We start from the raw sequence: 25,662 nt of genomic DNA, 5'->3' as shown, positions 1-25,662 counted from the left end.
GTAGTGCACACCTGTAATCCCAGCTACTCAAGAGGCTGAGGCAGGAGAATGGCTGAACCCAGGAGGTGGAGGTTGCAGTGAGCCAAGATCGTGCCACTGCACTACAGCCTGAGCAACAGAGTGAGACACCATCTAAAAAAAAAAAAAGTAAACAGAAAAAATATCAGCTTGTCAGGCTCATGAGACAAACTCATTTGTGAGGAAATAGATCCCAACAAACAACCATCAGTTAAAGAAAACTATTGAAAGTTGAAACACAAACACAGGAATAAAATATTAGCATTGTCCATATTATATCGAAGAAAATACGTAAATGTGTTTCTTTTTATTTGGATTATAACATTGTAGCCTTTTAAAATGAAACATTACTTTTTCCAGTTACTAATTAATATTCAGTTGTATTATGCTATATGTTAAACTTGAGGCTTTGTCCACAAGATAACTTTCCCAAGTAATTTTTTTCTAACTGAACTCATAACCCTTTCACCACCCTCATACCTGAGTATGCAAGATTTCCCATTACAGTTTATAGGTAGGACTTCTGTCTTTGCAGTATATGGGCACAAAAGGCTACGTTATATTTGCCATGGGAACCATACTATTTAAGGCCCTGTGCTTATAAAATCTTTACCTTACTTACATTACTATAAAGTAGACTTGGTATTTTATAGAGGATTGCATACTAACGTAGCATGAAGCTGTACCAGTGTATGGCTTGAGTTGTCAGTTACATGATATTGTGGCTTGTTCTTTCAAAGTGGCAGTCAGGGATCTCATTGTGGTGTCACAGGCAACTTGACAAACTTGATCAACCAGCACAGCTGGCTACCTGTGCTTGCTTGACTTTGTTCATTTTTCCACATTCTTCAATCTCTCCCTATAGTGGAATTTTATTCACCATGTCCTCTGTCATGGGACTTTGCATTGCTTGCCTCTAAAGTAAGCAGATATATTACCACATCATATTGATACTGGGTTTGGCCATGTGACTTGCTTAAGACAAGAGAATGTGGGCAGAAGTGATAGTGTGTCAATTTTGAGCCAAAGACTTAAGAGACCTAGAAAGTTTCTGCTTGCCCCTTTGTACTTCACTCATTTGCCGTGAGCAGAACATGAACATGCCCTGTGTAGCTTCTAGTCCCAGAATGAAGAATACATGTGGAACAGACCTGAACCCAACCCAAAGCCTGGAGTCCAGCCTAGCCCACTTTGGCCCAGTCAAGCTCAAGTGAGATCATATGAAACACAGCCAACCTGTAATCCTTAAGCAAGAAAGATAAATGTTTGTTTTTGCAAGTCATTGAGATATTGGGTTGTTTTGCAGCATTGTTGCAACAATAGCTAATTAATATCTTTCCCATTGTTGGTTCTCATGCATTTGTCTTCCTGTGTGCTTGTTTAGTGGTTTTGGCTGTCTATTCAAATGGATGGAATCAAGTGGAACGTGCCAATGACCAAATGAGACATTTTTGCTGTAAATTCTCCAGGTTAGCAGAGAGATGTTACGTATCTTCAATGCTCTTATTTCAGTCATCTTTTTAAAGGATTTCAAGGTGGGCATTCAGCCTAACAAAACTGGCTGGAGATTCAGGGTTTTAACTATTTCTGTTGATGAGTTGTGACTTAACCATTCAGATTGTAAGTACTTTGATGAATAGACTCTCTTCCTCTTATATCATGTTGTGAAGCCCTAACACATGTGAGCAAGCATTTGAGCATTCTCATGAATTAGCATGTGACCCTAACCAAGTTTCTTCATTTGAGTGGACCACATATTCATATCTTATTTATGTGAACTCATGTCTACAGTAGACAGACTTTAGGATAGCCTTTAATTATTTCTGCCTCCTAGTACACATCCTCATGTAATACCCTCCCTTGAGGGAGGAAGGGACCTGTGTCTTCCTTCTAACAAATAGTATATTGTATGGTAAGTGAGATGTCACTTCTGTGATTATAGTACGTAAGATGTAACGTCTGCCTTGTTAGGAAACTTGCTTTCTCTTGCTGGTTTTGATGAAGCAAGCTGCTATGTGGTGAGGCCCACATGGCAAGAAATTGAGGGCAGCCTCCATCTGACAGCCAACAAGAAACTGAGGTCTTCAATCCTACAACTGGCAAGGAACTGAATTCTGCCAACAATCATGTGAGCCTGGAAGCAGATATTTTCCCCAGTGAAGACAGGAGATAGACTGCAGCCTCAGCAGCCACTTGATTGCAAACACATGGGGAGATCCTGAAGCAAAGAACCTGGTTAAGCCATGTGCAGACTCTTGACCTACAGAAACTGTGAGTTTATAAACGCATGTTGTTTTAAGCAGCTACAATATATAAATGATGTGTTCAACTATAGCAACTTGAACAAGCAACTGTATTTCCATAATATGATACATATTTATTTATTTATTTATTTTTTGAGACGTGTCTCACTCTGTTGCCCAGGCTGGAGTGCAGTGGCATGATCTCGGCTCACTGCAACCTCCACCTCTCAGGTTTAAGTGATTCTTGTGCCTCAGCTTCCCGAGTAGCTGGAATTACTGGCGCCTGCCACCACGCATGGCTAATTTTTGTATTTTTAGTAGACGTGGGTTTCACCATGTTAGCTAGGCTGGCCTTGAAACCCTGACCTCAGGTGATCTGCCTGCCTTGACCTCCCAAAGTGCTGGGATTGTGGGCATGAGCCACCGTGCCTGACTATTTACTTTTATTCATTTCAAACATTTATTGAATACCTACCAAATGCAACACACTTCTTAAAACACTGAGGATTCAGAGACAAACAAGAAATACTGCTTGCTCTTGAGGGGCTCATAGTCTATGGAATGTCAGACATTTAAGCATTTAAGCAGCTGCTCATAACATATTGGGGCAAACACTCTAACAGGGATATGGAACTAAATGGTGTAAGCCAGTTGCTTGTTTTTTTTTTTTTTTTTTTTTTTTTTTTTTTTTTTTTTTTGAGATGGAGTCTTGCTCTGTTGCCCAGGCTGGAGTGCAGTGGCGCGATCTCAGCTCACTGCAACCTCCACCTCCCGGGTTCAAGCGATTCTCCTGCCTCAGCCTCCCCAGTAGCGGGGATTATAGGTATGCACCACCATACCCAGTTAATTTTTGTATTTTTAGTACAGACGTGGTTTCACCATGTTGGCCAGGATGGTCTTGATTTCTTGACCTTGTGGTCTGCCTGTCTTGGCCTCCCAAAGTGCTGGGATTACCGGCATGAGCCACCGCTCCCAGCCCATGTTGCTTATTTAAGGTTTTTTTGGCACAACATTTTAAGCCTGTACCTGGAAAAAATGTAGGCGTCTCATCTGGCATGAGAAACACTATAAAATCATGTTGAAAAATGTTTATTAGGGAAACACCTGTGCATACCAGACCAAGAATAAGTAATCCAATGGAAATAAATGCTATCACAGAGAACATATGATTCAAGGAAATGGATTTACATACTTAATTGTGATCACGACTCCATTATCCTTTCACAAAACTGTTGAAAATCAACACTGATAATCTCCCACCAATGAGGAAGGATAATGTTTTGAAATAAGGTGCTTTCAGAACAAAAGTTAAGACATTAGTTTTACTGCTGTGCTATTTAGGCATACTAGTGGGCATATCATTGGAGACATTTGGGCAGTATAGCAAAAATACCTTTGTCTTTTTGATATCCAAAGTAAAGTCCAGAATTTGCTATTTTGTATGTGCAAACATTGAATTTCAATAATTATCATTATATGTAGAATAAGCTGCCCTTCCTGCATACTGCTTTTTCTGATGAAGACTCAGAGATAATAATACTTATTGTTATTGGTAAGAATTATTAACAAATAATTTATCAATAATAATTTATTATAATTACATATATAGCACTATACATACATAATTATTTTAGATATAGATATATAAATTGAATGGTTACTTTGATAGATATATAAGTTGAATGGTTACTTTGTGCTAAATACCTAATGGGAGATTATCTCATTTAATGCTCTTAATGCTCACAACAACCTAACAAGTTAGGAACTATTATTATCCCTATCTTACAGATGGAACTGGAGCCACAGAGGTTAAGTAACTTAATTAACTCAGTTTAGGTTACATCATTAACAAGTAAGGGAGCTAGGATTTGAACTTGGACAATTCTACTCCTGAGTCTATGCACTTAACTTCTTAGTTTATATTCCCTCTTAATGTTTCTGACTGCACCGTGATCTTTACAACTTTGAGCACAGTTGCACTGGTGTTAATCAAAAGCATAATGGTGCAAACATGAGCCTTGTAATATCAAGGCATTTGACATTTCTCAGGTATCCATAAATGTTGACATCATATCCTTTAAGGGCAAATGAATTAATTTATTTATGATTTTTAATTTGATCTAGATAGGCTTTCATGAGATTCTCTGCCTATCAACTTAGTCAACAGAATACAATACCATACATACATATATATATGTATGTATATAATACCTTATCTATTGTATTAGGTAGAGTATGCAGCTTTAAAGCAAGACAGAAAAAATTCAGTGTTTTAAATAAGGTAGAAGTTTATTTCTCTCTAATTTAAATGTGTAGTGAGGCAGTCTGGGTTGGATAAGCAGTACTTTACCAAGCAATACAGGGTTGCAGTTTCCTCCAATCTGGTTGCTCTGCTAGGCTCTGCACATTGGAACCTGAGTCATTACTATATCTGTGTTCCCGGTAGCAAGAATAGGGAAAGAGAGGCAGTGTAGGGCACGAAACTTATGTATGGAAGTATAGTGAAGAAGAGAAAAATAGATTTGGAAAGGAGGAGGAGGTATACATAGGTATCCAGACACTACATACAAATCAATTTCTGGTTTTAGCATTTTGAGGGCAGACTCTCTGAAGAATAATTTCACTTTCATTTTCTATGACTAGTATGAGATTTAAAATGACTTTACAGCCACTCCCTAATATCACCGATCAATTGGTTGAGCACCTCATACTCTTTACTTACAAGGTTAGTTTATTAGGTGAAAGAGTTTTGAAATTGCGGATGAGAAGGATGATATATATATGTGCTGGGTAGCTAACACAAGGAATGGAGTGAACAAATATTGTTTTGTCTGCCAAGTATCTCTCCCTACTCTGCCAAATAGCCATGACCCTTCCTTAGGAAACACACTCTCTCCTACTCTTTGTGGTTGTTGGTGGGAGGGTGAGCAGAGGAGGTGCCCCTTGCAGGTCTCTGCTATGCATACAGTCACCTCCTGAAGAAAGATGCCCTAAATAGTTTTCTCTGCATAACACCACTCTGTATGTACCACAGGATGACCTCAGCCCTGGGGACCCATTAACATGATCTCTTCCTGTGTCTTGTCAGCTGGGGGGTAGTTGAGTTCCCTCCCGCTTTTGCTCATCTCTGGAAAATCTCCCCCATTGCATGTTTGCTGCTCTGCACATTGGAAACTGAGTCACCACTCTATCTATGTTCCAGGTAGCAGGAATGGCTCTTCCATCACGGGTTAACTCATTCCCTGTGTTAGATTTTAACTGTTGTAAATAGTTGAAGTGGTTTCTCTTCTCCTGGTTGACTTATGAAATGGTCTACTCCGTTGGGTTGTTACAGGTCCAGCCACACGTAAAGACTGACTAGTTCCCTTGTAATCCCAATTCTCAATTATTTCAGAAGAGAAGCTGATTGGTCTCAGTTTGTTTAGGTTATTGAAGAGAATTGATTGAGGGATAGTTGTTGATAGTTTTTTTTTTTTTTTTGAGACAGAGTTTCACTCTTGTTGCCCACGCTGGAGTGCAATGGCACTATCTTGGCTCACTGCAACCTTCGCCTCTCGGGTTCAAGTGATTCTCCTGCCTCAGCCTCCCAAGTAGCTGGGATTACAGGCATGGCATGCACCACCACGCCTGGCTAATTTTGTATTTTTAGTAGAGACGGGGTTTCTCAGGCTGGTCTCGAACTCCCGACCTCAGGTGATCCGCCCACCTCGGCCTCCCAAAGTGCTGGGATGATAGTTCTTGTTATGAGCTAGACAAATAACTCTGAAAGTATCTGCTCCAGAAACACAGAATGGTATGGCCGGGTGTGGTGGCTCACGCCTGTAATCCCAGCACTTTGGGAGGCTGAGGTGGGTGGATCACGAGGTTAAGAGATCGAGACCATCCTGGCCAACATGGTGAAACCCGTCTCTACTAAAAATACCAAAAATTAGCTGGGCATGGTGGCAGGCACCTGTAATCCCAGCTACATGGGAGGCTGAGGCAGGAGAATTGCTTGAACAGGGGAGGTGGAGGTTGCAGTGAGCCGAGATCGTGCCATTGCACTCCAGCCTGGGCAAAAAGAGCAAAACTCTGTCTCAAAAAAAAAAAAAAGAAACACAGAATGGTGTGTGGGGTATCAAAATGGCCATATTACCCCACAAAACTTTTATTGTTAGCCTCACAATATTTATCACAATATTAATCATTTTTACAGTCAAAGTAACTCAAACAATCTTTCTTTTTTTTTAATTAATTTTTTTTGAGACAAGGTCTCACTGCAGCGTCGACCTGCTGGGCTCAAGCGATCCTCCCACCTCAGTCTCCCAAGTAGTTGGGACTTCAGGTGTGTGCCACCATGCCCAGCTAGTTTTTTGCGTGTGTTTTGTAGAGACAGGGTTTTGCCATGTTGCTCAGGCTGGTCTTGGACTCCTGAGCTCATGCAACCCGCCCACCTCAGCTTCCCAAAGTGCTGGGATTACAGGCGTGAGCCACTGTGCCTGACCTTTCTTATTTTCTTAACAGTGAAATGCTTTAGCTTGTTGTTATCTCTACCTAGGGTTAGCTGCATTTTAATAGATGGCTCTAGGAGATGAAACGTTCTTCAAAACCCAAAACCCAAAAGAATGAAAAGAATTTAGATGTCTTGATATTACTAGTAACTGTGACCTGTAGCTATAGACTGAGGATGAAAAAGGAAGTCCTAGAATGGGGTTGTGTTTCAGTTCAGGTCCTCTGAGAAGCAAATACCACAATGGGACTTACAAAATGAACTGAAACACAACCCCATCTGGAACTTCCTTTTCATTTACATCAAAGCTTTTGGTGAACAAAAGCTTTATTGAGAGAACACCAATAAAGGGAAAAAAGCAGGAGCTGGACTGTGTGTGTGTGTGGGCAGAGGTGAAGACTTCAGATCACAAAGCAGGTCTGTAACCTGCGAAAGCTAAGGGGAAAGGACGGAAGAGTTGTTAGAATGTGGCACAGTTCTAAAAAAGTTTTGGCCATGCCACTGGGGAATCCTTGAGCCAAAGCCGCCTGTTGGAGGAATCCTCCTTTGGCCTTCACTAATACCCCTGCCGCAACCAATCATTGAGTGGGAGTAGCCCAGGAGGTGTGGCCTCAGCATGAACTTGGTAGTGGATCCAGTGGGGCAGCTGCTGAGGCTGAAAGTCAACTATGTTCTTGTAGCAGGAGATCGAGTCGGGCATTTCCATGGATGACGCAGAGGGTAGCACGCCAGCTCCACGCACAGCCCATGCTTACCACAACCCTTTCACTTCCCACTGGACAATCCCATACTGTAGGCTGTACATCTTATTATCATGTCAGTCTATGCCACCACAGCAATTTCAGGATCTAGTGATGGCCAATTTACCTGGGTGAGTTGAACGGAGTGGAGGAGAAAAGAGCCAGGAGAAGGGATGTGGATGGTGGCCTGACCGGAGTAGTCCCAGGCTGAGTGTCCACAGGGGCAGAGGCCTGGGAGAGAGCCAATCCTTGCCAAGAGACTTTGAGAACATTTGTGTTATTTTCTGCTTCATTTTCTGCCATGCACCAAGACAGAGAATGCACATAGATGTCGAAGCAGAGAATCAACTAGCACACAAGTTGCTGCAAAACCAAGTGTCACAATTTTTACTTATTTATTTATTTATTTATTTTATTTATTTATTTTGAGATGGAGTCTTGCTCTGTCACTCAGGCTGGAGTGCAGTGGCCCGATCTCAGCTCACTGCAAGCTCCGCCTCCCAGGTTCACGCCATTCTCCTGCCTCAGCCACCCGAGTAGCTGGGACTACAGGTGTCAGTCACCACGTCCGGCTAATTTTTATTTTGTATTTTTAGTAGAGATGAGGTTTCACTGTGTTACCCAGGATGGCTTCCATGGCCTGACCTCGTGATCTGACCACCTCGGCCTCCCAAAGTGCTGGGATTACAGGCATGAGCCACTGCACCTGGCCACAATTATTTTTTTAATTAATTAATTATTATTTTTTTGAGACAGAGTCTCGTACTGTTGCCCAGGCTAGAGTGCAGTGGTGCGATCTCAGCTTACTGCAAGCTCTGCCTCCTGGGTTCACACCATTCTCCTGCCTCAGGCTCCCAAGTAGCTGGGACTACAGGCCCCCGCCACTATGCCCGGCTAATTTTTTGTATTTTTAGTGGAGACGGGGTTTCACTGTGTTAGCCAGGGTGGTCTCGATCTCCTGACCTCGTGATCCACCCGCGTCGGCCTCCCAAAGTGCTGGGATTACAGGCGTGAGCCACTGTGCCCAGCCCTACAATTATTTTTTTAATAGTGAAGTTAGTTCAAATTTAATTTTTCTGCCTTAAACTCAAAATCTATTATAACTAACAAAACTCAAAATGAATTTTTATACAAAGTTTGTATTTTAAGGAGTTATTAATCATCAGCTTGACTACTTCTGTTTCTTTTTCCTAGATTAGATTGCAGGCCACTCTCTGCCTTGTTGGGGTGCTCTGTATTGACTGACGACCAACAGGTCCCTCAGATCGTCTCTTGGGGAGTAAGAATGTGAGAAGCCTGAGAGAAGCTGGATCCATACAGCTATTGTTGTAGCCTAAAGGATGGGGTCATTGCTGTGGCTCTTTATGATGCCACCTGGGCTTCCCAGTCTAGGAACCATCAGGATGCAGGTCATGGGAGATGACTGGGCTGTTTTCCAACATCTCCTTACTTCTTGCCTGATAATAAACCCCTAAGGTAGTCTGGATGCCTGAGTGACTTTTCTTTGCAATGTGGAAGAACTTGATTAATCCTCAGTAGTTCAGGACAGAGATGGTGAGGATCTGAGGTGAGAAATGTTTGGGGGACTGGAGAAGAAAGCTCATCACTTGGTGACTGAATATTGCAGGATAAGGAATAAAGGGACACTCCCAGGTTTTCCGCTTTGGGAACTAGGTGAATAAATGCACAACCAGCGGGGGGCGGGGCAAAGGACACAGGTCAGGTTTGAAGGGTATTTGAAAAACTCAACTCAAGTATATTGAGTTTGAAGTACCTGTGAGACCACCTGGGATACATCTCTAGCAGGCAGCTGAATACATAGGTCTGTTCTGGTTATTTAATGATATCTAATAAACTATAGCAAAACTTAGTGGCTTAATACAACTGTTTTATTTATTTTCCCACAATTCTGCTATTTGGGCACTGGGGAGAAAAGCTCATCTCTGTTCCATGTGGTGTCAGCTGCAGTAGCTTGAGTAGGGCTGGAAAATTCACTTCCAAGACTGTATCAGTCACATGCGTGGCAGCCTGGTGCTGACTGGCCAGTAGGAGCACAGCTGGGGCTGTTGGCCAGGGGCCTTAGTTTTCTTCCATTTGGTCTCTCCAGGTGGCTTGATTAGACACTTCACAGTGTGGTAGTTTCAGAGTAGTTGGATATCTCACATGGTGCTTCCCACAAAGGGCAAAAATGATAGCTGCTGTCAAAGTTAAAAACCAAACAGGTGAGGAAATAGATTTCATTCAGGCAATTACATTAGGAAGATTACTCTAGATTTGAAGATCAGAGTGTCTCAGCAGGGTGGTTTTGCCCTATACTTTTATTATTATTTTAGAGCATGGTTTTGCTGTTGTCTAGGCTGCTCTCAAACTCCTGGGTTCAAACAATTTTCCCACCTCAATCTCCTGAGTAGGTGGAAGTACAGGTGTGCATCACTATGCCTGGCTACCTTATACTTTTACAGGGAGGCACAGACAGGTTATAGGTGAGATGATTACAGTTGGGATTATTTTTGTAATCAGAGAATTCTCAGCTATATTGTTTATCACTATCTAATTTCAAGAGGGAAAAAGTAGTTCTAATCCTAGCTAATCATTCATGAGACAAACAGGAAGTTGAAAGGTGACTGACCTTCCCCACAGGTTCGGGAAAAAAGGAAAGGTATGTGTTTGGTCTTGTCACAGGTCATCTACTAGTTTTATCAGAGAAACTGGACAATGAGTCTCATTTAAGTAATATGGAGAAGGATGGTAAACTGTTTCGCAGAACACAAAAAGGTGGTGGGATTTCTTAACTATTTCTGTTTCCCATGAGTCTCTGGTAAAGTTCAAAGTTGTCACTGCAAAGCCTTTTTTTTTTTGAGACGGAGTCTCACTCTGTCGCCCAGGCTGGAGTGCAGTGGTATGATCTCGGCTCACTGCAACCTCCACCTCCTGGGTTCACGCCATTCTCCTGCCTCAGCCTCCCGAGTAGCTGGGACTACAGGCGTGTGCCACCATGCCTGGCCAATTTTTTGTATTTTTAGTAGAGACGGGGTTTCACTGTGTTAGCCAGGATGGTCTCAATCTCCTGACCTCGTGATCCACCTGCCTTGGCCTCCCAAAGTGCTGGGATTACAGGCGTGAGCCACTGCGCCCGGCCCTGCAAAGCCTTTCAAGGCCTAGGCCTAGAAGTGACAGAGAGTAATTTTTGCCATATTTGATTGTTTAAGGCAGGTGACAGGTCCGGCCCAGACTCAAGGGGAGAGGACTATACATGGGCATGAATACTGGGAGGCACAGTTAATTGTTGGCCATAAGAAAATAGTCTATCACAGGGTCTGAATCTTGGGCGGAATATTTAGAATGGGATTCCATTAGCATAATCTATGTGGTAGCTGAAACTATGAGGTGGGATCACTCCATGGGTTTGTATACAGTGGTAAATGCAGAAAAGGGTCCATCAACTTTGCAAACATATGAGAATGGAATCTTGAGGGTTGTCATTTTCCTAATTTCTCAGAAGCCCCTGTTAATCCCATTTCTCCATATACATTCATCCCAGGATTTTCTGTCATTTTGTTGCTAGTCCCATTTCTTGACTATCATCTCAGTATTCACTAGTCTAACAGTGATGATGACTGGTCTAGCCAGAACTCCCAATTAGGGAGTTTTTACATTTTATTTATTTGATAAATAAATCTGGCAGGATTAAATCTGGCCACAGGCACTAACTTAACCTGTTCAGTTTCTGCAACAGTAAGAGGGGCAACAGAAAAAGAGGGATCCCTGTGTGAAGTGGGGTGTTTGTCCACAAAGGTCTCCCACACAGGCACCTTCTTCTGAAGCTAGATAACCTTCAGAAATCTGACCTTTCTCTGACCTGGTTTCCTTTTCTGGACTAAACAGTATCAATTTTCGTTGGAGCTCTTTGTGAAGATAAGCTAATAAAATACCATAAATTTCTTTTACTAAGTGAAGCATTTACCACTCTAATTAGCATTACGATTTAAAGGCTTTCGTATTGGGGAAACAAACACCAGCTTCCCACGTGCTTGGGTTAAAGGGGATCTTAAATCATGATTATGGAGAGACCAAGGGCAACGATAAAAGTTTTAGACATTACCTGTGTTCTGATAGTCATCAGACGTCTACAACACTGAAGACCCTGTCCAAGTTTATGAGATAAAGATAGAAACCACAGTCTAGTATTGTGGGCTTGTGAAAAAATAACTCCTAACCTTTATCTTTCTATGGGTCATACTACAAGGTAGGTCTGCACAAAGTGCTAGTGACTCCTCTAAACTAGGGAGGGGTAAGTTTCACGGAGAAAGTGACAGATGAGCTGAGTTAGAAGCCTACTCAGCTACAGAAAAATGTGGAATGGAAGGCCATTTACCTGTGACAAGGAAATGTAAATTCCTTGGCAGGAGAGCCAGGATCTCAGGAGAGTCCCTGGGACCCTCTGCTCCCCTTCTCAGTCCAACCCTGGGAAGGTAGTTGGTGGATGTGAACCTCTAAGACCCAGGAGCTGGTTCCCAGCCTCCAGCCGCGCGCCGGTTGGAAGCGGGGAGAGAAGGGAGGGGTAAAAGCCCTCAGGCGCATGCGCTCAGCAGCCTGCCGGCTCAGCCAAGGAGAGCTCTGCCCGCGGCTCACTCCCCACCTACTCGCGTCTCGCGCCTCGCGGGCCCCAGAAACCCGGACCCGAGAGCGAGCGCGTTGCGCTCGCGCGCAGACTTCAGGTCCCGGGCGGGCGCCTGCGCACGAGCTTCCCAGGCGCGCGGGCTGCGAGGTTATTAGAGGTGGAGCGCGGGGAGGGCGCGCGGCGGGAGGCGGTCGCCGTTACGGCGCGAGCGTGGTCACGTGGCCGCTGGTCACCGCCGCCACCCCCTCCCGCCCTGTTCTCTTTCAGGTCGGGCCGGGCCCGGTCGCTTCCGCGAGCGCCCGGCAGACTGAGGGAGAGAGAGAGAGAAAGAGGAGGGGAGGAGGAGGAGGATTCAGGGAATAGGAGCTGGGGAGCCCTTCTGCGCCACAGGTAAAACAAAATAATGATGATGATAATCGTAAAAAAGCCCAAGCCCTCTGAACGCCTCCGCCTTCCTCCAGTGCAGCCCCACATGCAGTCGTTCCCGCCCCGGCCTCCCACTTAGCCTCAGGACAGGTTTCACCTCCTCTCGCGCCGTTGCTGCAGCCGCCGCCGCCGCAGCCGCCGCCGCCGCCGCCTTCTCACGGGAGGGCCTGAGGGTGCCGCCGCCACGGCGGACGGGTTGCCGCAGCGCCCCCCGTTTGTGCTCCTCGGAGTCGGCATCGGGGGTGGATGGCGGGAGGGATGGGCCCTTCAGCTCCCGGGCGGGCAGGGCGAGCTGGGCGGGGTGGCTGCTTGCAGTCTGCCTGCCTTCCCTGCCCCAGGAGGTCGGGGTCTAGACTGGAAGGCCAGCTGAGTAAAGGCAGGGCCTGGCGGCTGGACTAGTCCTCAACTTCCTACTTGGTAAATTTCCCTGTTCATTTGGGCCCCGGGAAACACGCTTCCTTCCCTAGCCGGAAGCGAAACGGGCCCGGAATCCTCAAACCTTAAAAAATACCTTAACTTCACTTTTGAGGAAGGGAACCGTGACCTGGATTTAGTACGATTTAAGTTTATTCACACGTAAGAAGCTGAGGTCTTTCAGGATAAGAGAAAAAAATTCGCAGGGAAGGCAAATCCCGCTCCCCACCCCGACTTTTCCTGGAAAAACAGACACAGACCTTCAATACAAGATTCGATTCTACAAGTGACCTAGAATTTGTTCGATACTAGTTACTCGTTTTAGTTACAGGAATTATAATCTGTGTTTAAAGTTAACATCCTGTAGATTTTTTTTTTGAATAATCACTTTCTGGAAAGAGTTCATTTGTCAACTCTGAATTGGACAAAATCCTAAGATTTTAACATGGAGGTTTCACACGTTTGGAGCAGATTGCACTGGAATTTCTAGACCCGGTAATTCTTTTGTAAACCTTTATAAGTGTGCTCTTGCACAAAATACTTAAAGCAGGAAGCAATAAATACAGGTATTGTTGAAAAATAAGCCCTTGCTATCGGTGGCAAAGAAATTCATTTATATATTGGTTTTTCTCTTTGGGCTTTTCTGATTCTATGTCTTGGTACTTTTCATACCATCTCTCTGAATTCATTTGTAAACTTGAGCATTTTTAATTCTTACAGCTATTTGCAGTATCACAGAACACTCAAACCTTAATGTGGGTAGGAATCACTTGGGGCTCTTATTAAAAATGCATTTTCTGGTTCAGTAGGCCTATGGTGCATTTTGATATTGTACATTTCTAATAACGTGCAGCTGGACAAGGGACTATCTTTGAGTAGCAAGGAAGTGGATAACTTGTGTGCAAAGAAATAAAGTGATGTATTTATCAATAAACATGTTCTTTTTAATAATTCAACCCCTGGTGTAGAGGTGGCTTGGGAGAAGGGGCAAATGGCAGGATGAACTGAGAAGGCTTTCAGAGTGAGCAGGCTGAGTCTGGATTCCGGGGAGGGGATAGGAAGAGTGCAAATACTGTGTCTGTATGCTGTATGGTGACTGCATCACCTGGTCTGTGAATTTTCCAATAGAAGCTTGGTTTGCTGTTAGGTGAAAGACTTGCTCAGCTATGCGTCATTGGGTTTTATCAACATATAGGCGAGGAATCCTGGTCTCTGAGTGTACAGCTGAGATGAAAATTTCTTTTATTGGCGGAAGTATTGAGTGTGTGCTCTGAAATGCGGCCTCAGTTGAGTAGTGCATTCCTGAGTTTTGGAAGCAAATTTGCAAACAATTGAGAGTCGTACAGCGGGTGTTCTAACTGGATTCAGGTTTTTTCTAATGTAATTTTTTCTCACGTAAATTAAAAAGTTTAGAAATGTCACACATAACTTCATACACTTTATGGAGAAATGGTTGTACTCTTAATTTTTTTCTTTTTATTTATACTCCAACTGACTGAGCAGAGGTTGTACTTCTAAATAACTTTGTGGAAGTTTTTAGTACCATAACTTTTATAATTTTCATTCCAGTCCTTTGATATTTATGACAGTACTTCTGAAGTGCTTACTGAGTGCCGGACACTGTTGTAAGTGCTTTACGGAACTTGACTCTTTTTTTTTTTTTTTTGAGACGGACTCTCGCTCTGTCGCCCAGGCTGAAGTGCAGTGATGCAGTGGCGCGATCATGGCTCACTGCCACCTCTCCCTCGTGGTTTCAAACACTTCTCCTGCCTCAGCCTCCCAGGTAGCCGGGATTATAGCCGCCCGCCACCACTCCCGACTAATTTTATTTTGTATGTTTTTTTTTAGTAGAGACGGAGGAGTTTCACCATGTTGGCCAGGCTGGTATCGATGTCCTGACCTCAAGTAATGTGTCCACCTCAGCCTCCCAAGGTGCTGGGATTACAGGTGTGGGCCACTGTGCTCGGCCTACCTTTTTTTTTTTTTGAAGAGGAATTTCGCTGTTGTCCAGGCTGGAGTGCAATGGTGCGGTCTCAGCTCACTGCAGTCTCCGCCTCCCAGATTCAAGCGATTCTCCTGCCTCAGCCTCCTCAGGAGCTGGGATTACAAGCGCCCACCGCCATGCCCGGCTAATTTTTGTATTTTTTGTAGAGACAGGGTTTCACCATATTGGCCAGGCTGGTCTCGAACTGCTGACCTCAAGTGATCCGCCTGCCTCAGCCTCCCAAAGTGCTGGGATTACAGTCGTGATCCACCAGGATCACGCTAGGCCGCGCCTGGCCTGCTTTCATTTTAAAAGTCAAATTTGTCATCCGCCTCAGTGCCTGTAATCTTTTCTGAGTGAGATACTGAAATTTGCAGTTTTATTTTGCTTGCACTTGTTCACTGGACCAGTAGTCACTGTTAAATGTAATAGTATCTACTTCCTCTGAAAGTTTTTTATTCCTTTATTTCCTGCCTGGGCTTGTCCTCCACCCTACATGTATGCATAGTAGATTTAGTGTTTGTTATCCTAACCTTTAGGTTTAGGGATTGACTGGGTTTCTGACTTTTTATTTGGCCAATGAGGACGATACAGAAAATGAAGCATTGGTCATTATCACATTTTAACACTGAAAAAGTAAGAAGGACAACCCCGGAATAAAAGATGATCTTTTAAGTTGAATAATTTGTGTTTCATTTAAAAATGAATATATAAATCCCTTCTCTTAACCCCCTTTTTGTCTCAGACCACTGAAAGCTTTGTCCTGTTAGCAGCAGCAGTCTGAGAAGTGGTGCTAGTCCACCTGATCCTGAGACATTTCTCTCAACATGGGTAGATCATTGGAATGGCAGTGTGTACAGTGTGTGTACCGGAACTTGAGAAATGTGAGGTCGGGGTGGTGGGATGGTCAGCAGTGGAAGAGCTGGGAAAGGGGAGGGAGATCATTTGACGGAGAGGGCCTGTGGGCTGCTTCTAGTAGCATCAATTATTACTAGAATAATGGTGAGTTTGGGAAGGATGTCAATGTAACAACAAATCTCAGTGTAAATGCTTTCTCAAAAACCTGTGAAGTGTTTAGGAAAATGCTGATCATTCTACAAATGTTATGTAAACATTTAAAAATAATTACTGTGCAATGATTTAGTAACATTAAACATTATATAAGTTGAGGGATAAAAAGAGGCTCAGAGATTATCATCAGAGGTTAAGATTGTCCCAAATTCTCTCTTGTTCTTTTGGAATATAAGGATAGAGTTGAACCCCTTGCTGCATGCCCACGTGTTGGCTTTTTTATTTCTTACCCTGATGCTGTGTTGTGGGCTGCACAGCCATACCAGCTCTGCCACGCTTACTGGGCCTCACAGCTGAATGGCCAAGTCATTTCTTACGGTTAACCCAGGGAAGCATTTGTTGCACATCCAAATGATGGAAGCCTTCTAATTGGTATTTTCAGCTATTAATAATAATTTTAATGTTTTTACAAATTCTGTATGATTATGATATGTGTTATAATGCCATGCTGGTCAGCTACTTAGTCTCACAGTGCCTCACTTTTCTCATCTTTAAAATGGGGCAAATAATAGTAACTTTGAGAATTAGAGAGAGAGAGAGAGTGTGTGTATGTGTGTGTGTGTGCGTGTGTGTGTGTGTGTGTGTGTTTAAAGCCCTTAATGCTATCATGTAAGTGATAGATATTCTGTGGATAATCTACAGTGTGGTAGATCATATCTATATAATCAAGACTGACTGTATTTTTGGAGATTGTACATTTTATTTGAGATAAGGCTGTATGGGCCAAGAAAGCAGAGTTTGTACTTTTTGGATGAAAATACAAAATTGGTATAGTAATGCTGTTATCCCTTTGGAGAATTAAATGCAAATAAATATAGTTTGACAGCTCAGATCTTTCAAAACAAGGAAGTAGGCTGTAGAAAAAAACATGTCTTTGGTGGTGGTGTGAAAGGATTGGTTAAAATCTTTCGAGGGTAGTGTTGTGAAGCCTGGTATACAGGATCACCTTTTTTTCTGAATGTCCATTAGTTTGGATGAAAAACATCTAAAGATAATGTCATTCAGTCATTGTCCAGTGTTGCATGTGGTTTCTGTGAATATTGCATGATTTCTGTGAATATTGCATGAATATTCTCCATGAAAATATTCAGTAATTGCAGATTTACTCTTTTTCTTAACTCAGTTGCCTAGAAAAGATGTTAACTGGGTTTTTTTTTTGAAACAAAATAGTCTTAAAAGTTTTGAAATAGGCATTACAGATGATTACATGTTATCATAGTTTTTTTGTTAAGAGTGTTTACCTTTACTTTTTTGCTAGTCATGAAGGCTACATGAAGAAGAGTGATTGACTTTTTAAAATGGATTGATGTAATTTTATGATACTTTATGGAAGACTAGTTGTGTATATATGTCTAAAGAAAACTCTGCTATGAGTACATGTATTAGATCCAGTAATCACAGTATGTTAGGTTAGCCTGCCATTAGAAAAAAGAGCCACCTCCCCTCGTTATAGAAAGTAATGCCTATTGTAGAAATTTTATAAAAACAAATGATGAAAAATAATTATCTGCACTGTTGGGAATTTCTTAAGGTTCTCTTTAGGGCTGTCTTGCCTTGAGAGATACTGCAAAATGAATGTCAGTTTTGTACCACAAGTATTAGTTTAGAAAGCTGAGTAACACATGTTGGTTAAGCAGGAGTGTTTTATCTTCTAGGGTTACTAAACTTTTTGTCCCTAAGTAAGATAAAAAGGTTGAACCAGAAGTACGTAGATTCACACTTCTAATTGGTAAGTCTTCAGAATAACTAGACCAGTGAGAAGTAAGCCCCCCACTTCTGACATAAGCGCCATGGGGAAGATACATCAGAGAAAAACAGCTCCCACCTGATGGAGTTGGAATGAGCACATATCTTAGGAACCGGCTGCAGAGGTATGCATTCTGTTTGCTGATAAGTGGGGATCAGAATCAACCCCTTTAGAGTTTCCCACAATAGGTGGGAAGTGTTTTCTTTTGTCTGTTTTTTAAATTGAGACAGAGTCTCACTCTGTCACCCAGGCTGGAGTGCAGTGGCACGATCTCTACTCACTGCAACCTCCGCCTCCTGGGTTCAAGTGATTCTCCTGCCTCAGCCTCCCGAGTAGCTGGGACTATAGGTGCGTGCCACCAAGCCCAGCTAATTTTTTTGTATTTTTAGTAGAGACGGGGTTTCACCATGTTGGCCAGGCTGGTCTCAAACTCCTGACTCAGTTGATCCACCTGCCCCAGCTTCCTGGAGTGCTGGGATTACAGGCATGAGCCACGGCACCAGGCCTCCAGGAAGTGTTTTGACTTTATATTGAGACTTTGGAGGTGTCCCAGCAGCTACCTGGCAGAAGTTCTAGAGGAGTTCCTAACATTACATCTCTTGCCATCTGGGATGGGATAGTGGATTGATTGCCTTGGATCCCTGGTGGAGCTTGGGGGAACAAGGTTGGAGACGTGGAGTTGATAGGAGATGGAAAGGTGATGCCACTATTTCCATCTTTGTCTACTGCATATTCATTAAACTAGGCCCATTTTACTTCCATGAGGAACAAGAGTCTAATGGTAAGAGTGCTCATTTTTATAAATAGATGGGGTGACTTAGGAAGGCTTGGGTCAAATTGCCTCCTCACCCACCTTCATTTCTCTAAGGTTGGGGTTAATTTAAATCTCTTTATCCTTTGGTATGTATGTATGCAAGTTTGTGTGTACCTATAGATCTACCTTTTTAATTTTAATTTTATTAAATTTTATTTTTTAGAGACAAGGTCTCACTCTGTTACTCAGGCTGGAGTGCAGTGGTATGATTATGAGAGGCAGGACTAGCTGGATTTCCTAGGAAATCCAGCTAGTCCTGCTGACTAAGAATTCCTGCCGACTAAGAAGTCCTGCTGACTAAGAATTCCCAAGCCTAGCTGGGGAAGGTGACTGCCCCTGCCTTTAAACATGGGGCTTGTAACTCAGCTCTTACCCAACCAATCAGGTAGTAAAGAGGGCTCACTAAAATACAAATTACGCTAAAGCAGGAGGTAAAGAGATAGTCAAATCGTATATTGCCTGAGAGCACAGGGTGAAGGACAATGATTGGGATATAAACCCAGGCATTCAAGCAGGGAGCGGCAACCCCCTTTGGGTCCCCTCCCTTGTATGGGAGCTCTGTTTTCACTCTATTAAATCTTGCCACTGCACACTCTTCTGGTCCGTGTTTGTTACTGCTCGAGCTGAGCTTTCGCTCGCCATCCACCACTGCTGTTTGCCGCCGTCGCAGACCCGCTGCTGACTTCCACCCCTCTGGATCCAGCAGGGTGTCCGCTGTGCTCCTGATCCAGCGAGGTGCCCATTGCTGCTCCTGATCGGGCTAAAGACTCGCCATTGTTGTTGCATGGCTAAATACCCGGGTTCATCCTAATTGAGCTGAACACTAGTCCCTGGGTTCCACGGTTCTCTTCCGTGACCCATGGCTTCTAATAGAGCTATAACACTCACCGTATGGCCCAAGGTTCCATTCCTTAGAATCTGTGAGGCCAAGAACCCCAGGTCAGAGAACAAAAGGCTTGCTGCCATCTTAGGAGTGGCTGCCACCATCTTGGGAGCTCTAAGAACAAAGACCCACCCATAACAATTATACCTCATTCCAGCCTCATATACCTTTTTAAAAAAAACGAAATGGATTCAGCTATTTTGTTGTTTGCAGTTGTTTTTCACCTAATATGATATTACTCATGTCATTAGTTTTCCATGTAACTTTTAGTGGCCCCATACTATTTCATTGTATGAATGTACCATAAGTAGTCCTCCATTCTTAGACACCTAGATGTCTTTCGTTCTTCATGATAAATAGTGCTACACTGAACATTATTATAGCTAATATCCCTCTGTGCCTATGCATTATTTATTTAGGAGAAATTGTTGTGGGTGGAATTGCTGAGTCAAAAGATCTGCTCATCTTTATTTTTCATTTTTATTATTTTTTTTAAGACAAGGTCTTGCTCTGTTGCCCAGGCTGGAATGCAGTGGCACGGTCACATCTCACTGCATCCTTGAGCTCCTGGGCTCAAGTGATCCTTCCACCTCGGCCTTCTGAGTAGCTGAGACCACAGGCACATGCCACCATGCCCAGCTAATTAATTTTTTTTTTTTTTTTTTTTTTTCGTGGTAGAGACCATGTCTCTCTATGTTGCCCAGGTTGGTCTCAAACGTTGGGGCTCAAGCTATCCTCCCACATCAGCCTTTCAAAGTGTTTGGATTATATTTGTGAGCCACCATGCCTGGGTTGCCCATCTTTAACAGTTTTGTTATACATGGCCAAATAGCCCACCAAAAAGATTACGCCAGTTTACCCTTTACAACAAAGCCATTTGAGAGGCCTTTTACTTGCCATTATTGGGATTATCATTTTTGTTAAACAGCTTTATTCAGGTTTGACTTTATACTTCCCTTCTCTTGCCTTCTTACAGGTTTTAACATTTTATGTAGCTAAGTCTTGTTCTTCCTTTAGGTATCTTACGTAGGTAGGCTTTTCCTACCTTATATAGTGATTAATTTTATTTTTTCAACTGTTTTCATACTTTCATTTTCAATTTTTGGTTTTGCAGTTATTCTAGAACACGTTTAGTTGTATAATATGAGGTAGAGGGTCCAAAAAATTTTAAGCTTTTGATTAACCAATTTCCTCAATACTGTTTAATGAATGATTTCTTTTTCTGTGGATGTCAGAAACTTTGCTATTGGGTCTTCTATTCTGTCTCACAGTATTTTATTTTTTATTTTTATAAATGGGATTTCTCTCTTTCCCCCTCCCCACTCCACATATATATGTAGGTATATAAAACATTTATAAAGGTTTATATATAGTGTATTAGAAAATACATTGTATGAATGTACCATAAGTAGTCCTCCATCTTTAGATACTTAGATTTCTTTCAATCTTTATGACAAATAGTGCTACACTAGACATTATTATAGCTAATATCCCTTCGTGCCTATGCATTAATTATTTGGGAGACATTGTTGTGAATACAATTGGTGAGTCAAAAGATCTGCCCGTCTTTACTTTTCATTTTTTTTTTTTTTGAAGCAGGGTCTTGCACTGTTGCCCAGGCTGGAACCCATTTTCTTTAATGCTGTATATATTTTCTTAACCTGCCTATTGCTGGTAAATAGAAGAGTTTTTAACTTCTTTTGTATATTTATTGTGTAACCAGTCGCGTTTTGAATCTGTTATTATAATGGCTTTTCAGTTAATTCTCTTAGATTTTCCATGTACATAATCATACCATCTGTAGCCAGCCATTTTTTTAAGGGTTTTTTCATGATTAATTTTGACTTACGGAAGTTGTGCTAGAATGATTTTTCTTAATTTCATTGACTTGAAATATAATGTTTTGATATGGTACCTGTGTGTTTTATCTACTCAGCTCTCAAAAGGGTTTTAAAATATCTGGAAAATCACTCTACCAAATGATCTCTAAGGACCCTTCTAGCTCAGAAGTTTTGTGATTCTACTTTTATGTCAAAAGATTCCTGGTAATATACATAGCTCTCTTCCTTTATAATTATCGTTGTCTAGCTCCACCCTCCCCCAAGTGATTACTCTGCACTTTTATTTCCTTAGAACTTGAAGATTTTTTCTGTGTGGTTTAGCGTAAATTAAGAGAAAACTGACAGACTACAGAGCTCGGACTGTGCAAAATCACATTTCATGATTTTCTTCTGGTAAGATCCTTATGGTGAGTTGTCTCATCAAGCTATGTTCCTGCCATGGACTACTTAAAGTTCCCCAAGCCACATTTTGTAATTGTCAGAACTGAAGTTAATAGAAGTCATTGGGAAGTGATAAATAGACCTGGATGCAGTGAAGATAGGACAGAACGGGAGAGGTAGGAATGGGGAAGCACCTAGTATGAACTCTTCTTTCTGTGGCCCCTTTTCTGCTTCATGATGATCTCTCTGGACTCCTTTGATTCTGCCCTCTTACTGATTTTCTGGCTTCCTGTTTATTTTCCAGATATACCTTGTCTCCTTTGTTTCAGAAAATTGCTCCTTACCTCCTTTCTACTTTGATCGAGTACTACGTGCTTTCTACCAGTATGGGAAGTGGTCCTGATCATTTCCCCTAATGTCCCCATCTTGTCACAAAACTACTACAAAATTTCATGATCAGTGGCAATCATGTATTCCACTTTGCAAAGGGTGTGGCAAAGTATTGATTAAAGTTGGGTGTCCTTATAACATGAAACTACTGATACGGAAGAATTAATGAAAGGAGAGACAGATACTTCATAAAGACAAATGGGCAGAGAATTATATATATATATATATTTAAATTTTACTTATTTATTTATCTATTTATTTTTTTTTTTTTGAGACGGAGTCTTGCTCTGTCACCCAGGCTGGGGTGCAGTGGTGTAATCTTACTGCAACCTCTCATTCTTCTGTCTTAGCCTCCTGAGTAGCTGGGATTACAGGCGAATGCTACCAGGCCTGGCAAATTTTTGTATTTTTAGTAGGGATGGGGTTTTGCCATCTCTTCTTCTGGCCATCTCTATTGGTCAGGCTGTTCTTGAACTCCTGACCTCAGGTGATCCATCCGCCTTGGCCTCCCAAAGTGCTGAGATTACAGGCGTGAGCCACCGTGCCCAGCCAGAAAATTATAGAATAGTAACTGAGTGGTTGAACGTTACAAAGTAGATAGTGTGGGAGTAGTGTCACCAAGATGGAAAAAGTTTCTGAAGAGTCTTTTTGTTTGTGTTGTTTTTTGTTTTTTGAGATGGAGTCTTGCTCTGTCGCCCAGGCTGGACTGCAGTGGTGTGACCTTAACTCGCTGCAACCTCTGCCTCATAGGTTCAGGCACTTCTTCTGCCTCAGCATCCTGGGTAGCTGGGATTACAGGTGCCTGCTACCATGCCCAGCTAATTTTTGTATTTTTAGTAGAGATGGGGTTTCACCACATTGGCCAGGCTGGTTTCTAACTCCTGACCTCAAGTGATCTGCCTGCCTTGGCCTCCCAAAGTGCTGGGATTACAGGTGTGAACCACTAGGCCCGGCCTGAAGAGCCTGTTATCTTAGACCTCCAACCTGATTTCCTCCCTGAACTTTCAGATCTGTGTATCTGATTGCCCACTGGATAACTCCACTTCTTAATGGCTCACAGGGAACTCAGTTTAGTAAGTCTGCAACAGAATTTACCTTCTCCTCTTACAAAAAATCTTTAGAAGTGTGTGTGTTTTTTTTAATTAAATTAAATTTTATTTATTTTTATCTCAGCACTACCATCTCCCTAGTTATTCAAGCCAGAAACCTGGCAGACACATTTTACTCTATTCTCCACATCCTCGTGTACAGGCATCAAACTCAACCCTGTGGATTTGAACCCACTGTGTCTTCATCCCTACTATGTCTTCTCTAGTTCAGGTCCCCATCATCTCTTGCCTTTGTTTCTGTAAGGTCTTCTGACTGGTGTCCCTGCAGCCAGGTAGGTAATCTTTTTAAGCTCTCATGATTCTCTTATTCTGTGGCTTAAAACCCGATCTTCTCCATTGCCTATTTCCAGTTTCATGACACCCTCATTTTATTTATTTTTTTTTTTTTGAGACAGAGTCTTGCTTTGTTGCCAGGCTGGAGTGCAGTGGCATGATCTCAGCTCACTGCAACCTCCGCCTCCCGGGTTCAAGCAATTCTCCTGCCTCAGCCTCCTGAGTGGAGTAGCTGGGACTATAGGCATGTGCCACCATGCCCAGCAAATTTTTGTATTTTTAGTAGAGACGGGGTTTCACCATGTTAGTGAGGATGGTCTCAATCTCTTGACCTCGTGATCCGCCCGCCTCGGCCTCCCAAAGTGCTGGGATTACAGGCATGAGTCACTGCACCCAGCCTCATGACCCCCTCTTTTGCCTCCCTTATATGGTGTGATTTTGTAAAAAAGTAAAAAGTACTGGAATTCTTTGATTTTGGAACTGTTCATGTTTTTGCTTGCCTTGGGCATGGAGTAGTTTTTCTGTCTCTTCATCTTACTCACTTTTGTGAGGTCTTAGCTTAAATTCCACTGTTCCAGGAAGCATCTTTATAGTATGAAGTCTGTGTTGTGTTCTTCCCTTTTGGCCAAATACTCTATACTATAATATTTGTGTATTACTTATAATACATAAATATTTATTATGAATTCTGAATTATAATATTTATTGTGAATTATAATTACCTTTTTACTCGTTAGTCTATGTCCTGCTTTTGACTGCTCTGTGAGTGCCAGGGCCATGTATAACATCCTTACTTTAATACTTTCGGTGGCGTGCTTGTTAAAAATAGATGTCCAATACCAGGTACTGTTCTATGTGTTAAAAATACAGCAGTAAATAAGAGGCTGTTCTGGTTGTTAACTGCTGTGTGACAAATGGCTTCAAAACTTTGCAGCTTTAAACAACAGTAATATTTATTTACTCATGATTTTATGATTTTTGTAGGACTCATTGGGGGTAGTTTATCTTTGTTTCATCTGGTGTCAGCTCAGTGGGGGTTAGATTATCTACTTCCAAATGGCTCACTTACATAGCTGGCAGTTTATGCTGGCTGCTGTCCAGGAGCTCAGCTAGGGCTATTTACTAGAGGTACTAAATGAGGCTTTTTCATGTGGCCTGGCCATGACTGGTAGGTTCTAAGAAGGAGTGCTCTAAGAAAAAGCATTTCAAGAGGCAAAAAGTGGAAAAACCTAGTTCTCTTAAAGGCTAGGCTAGGAACTGATAGAGCATTACTTCTGCTGTATTTTGTTGGCTAAGGAGACAAAGAGCCCAGGTTCAAGAGGAAGAGAATTAAACTCCATCTATTGGTGGAAAAAATGACAAAGAATTTGCAACTATACTTAATTTGCTACACAAACTTAAAATACAAAAAATGAAACTACAAAAATTGTGGAATGAATTAATTCCTGTCTATACTTTCATCTTCCCGAGAATCAAAGTACAACATTAAGTATAAATTTTTTTTTTTTTTTTGAGATGGAGTTTCACTCTTGTCCCCTAGGTTGGAGTGCAGTGGTGCATTCTTGGCTCACTGCAACCTCCGCCTCTCTGGTTCAAGCGATTCTCCTGCCTCAGCCTCCTGAGTAGCTGGGATTACAGGTGCCTGCCATCACGCCCGACTAATTTTTTTGTATTTTTAGTAGAGATGGATTTTCACCATGTTGTTCAGGCTGGTCTTGAACTCCTGACCTCAGGTGATTCGCCTGCCTCGGCCTCCCAAAGTGCTGTGATTACAGGCGTGAGCCACCATGCCTGACCAACATTAAGTACAATTTTAAAAAGTGACCTTTGTTCTCACTCTTCTTGAACAATTTTACTTAATGTTCTTTATTTCTGTAATTATTCAGATGGTTTCCTAATTTTTTTGTTTGTTTGTTTTTGAGACAGTCTCACTCTGTCTCCCTGGCTAGAGTGCAGTGGCGTGATCTTGGCTCACTGCAACCTCTGCCTCCGGGTTCAAGCGATTCTCCTGTGTCAGCCTCCCGAGGAGCTGGGACTACAGGCGCGCACCACAACGCCCAGCTAATTTTTTGTATCTTTAGTTGAGATGGGGTTTCACCGTGTTAGCCAGGATGGTCTCGATCTCCTGACCTTGTGATCTGCCTACCTTGGCCTCCCAAAGTGCTGAGATTATAGGCGTGAGCCACCGCGCCCGGCCCGGTTTCCTAATTTTTACATT

General features: G+C 42.5%; 1 protein-coding gene and 1 long non-coding RNA gene across 6 annotated transcripts in view; one reads left to right on the top strand and one right to left on the bottom strand.

The window, feature by feature from the left end:
• Positions 1-9,360: 9,360 nt before the first annotated feature.
• LOC115836326 lies at positions 9,361-13,074 on the bottom strand. Its single transcript, XR_004031295.1, has 2 exons — positions 12,635-13,074; positions 9,361-9,688 (listed from the first exon to the last, which is right to left on the bottom strand). It is a non-coding gene; the product is annotated as an uncharacterized LOC115836326 (long non-coding RNA).
• The window catches only part of TBC1D5 (TBC1 domain family member 5), a 581,319-nt gene continuing 567,528 nt past the window's right edge, over positions 11,872-25,662 (top strand). For all 5 annotated transcript variants that reach the window (XM_030816874.1, XM_030816879.1, XM_030816878.1 and 2 more), the window contains exon 1: positions 11,872-12,501. The gene's annotated coding sequence lies outside the window, so the exon portion shown is untranslated. The remainder of the gene's footprint in view (positions 12,502-25,662) is intronic.

Source organism: Nomascus leucogenys, chromosome 8, assembly GCF_006542625.1.
Source record: "Nomascus leucogenys isolate Asia chromosome 8, Asia_NLE_v1, whole genome shotgun sequence".
Taxonomy (NCBI): Eukaryota; Metazoa; Chordata; class Mammalia; order Primates; family Hylobatidae; genus Nomascus; species Nomascus leucogenys.
Note: the sequence above shows the minus strand (reverse complement) of the source record. Positions and strands in the feature narration are given on the sequence as shown.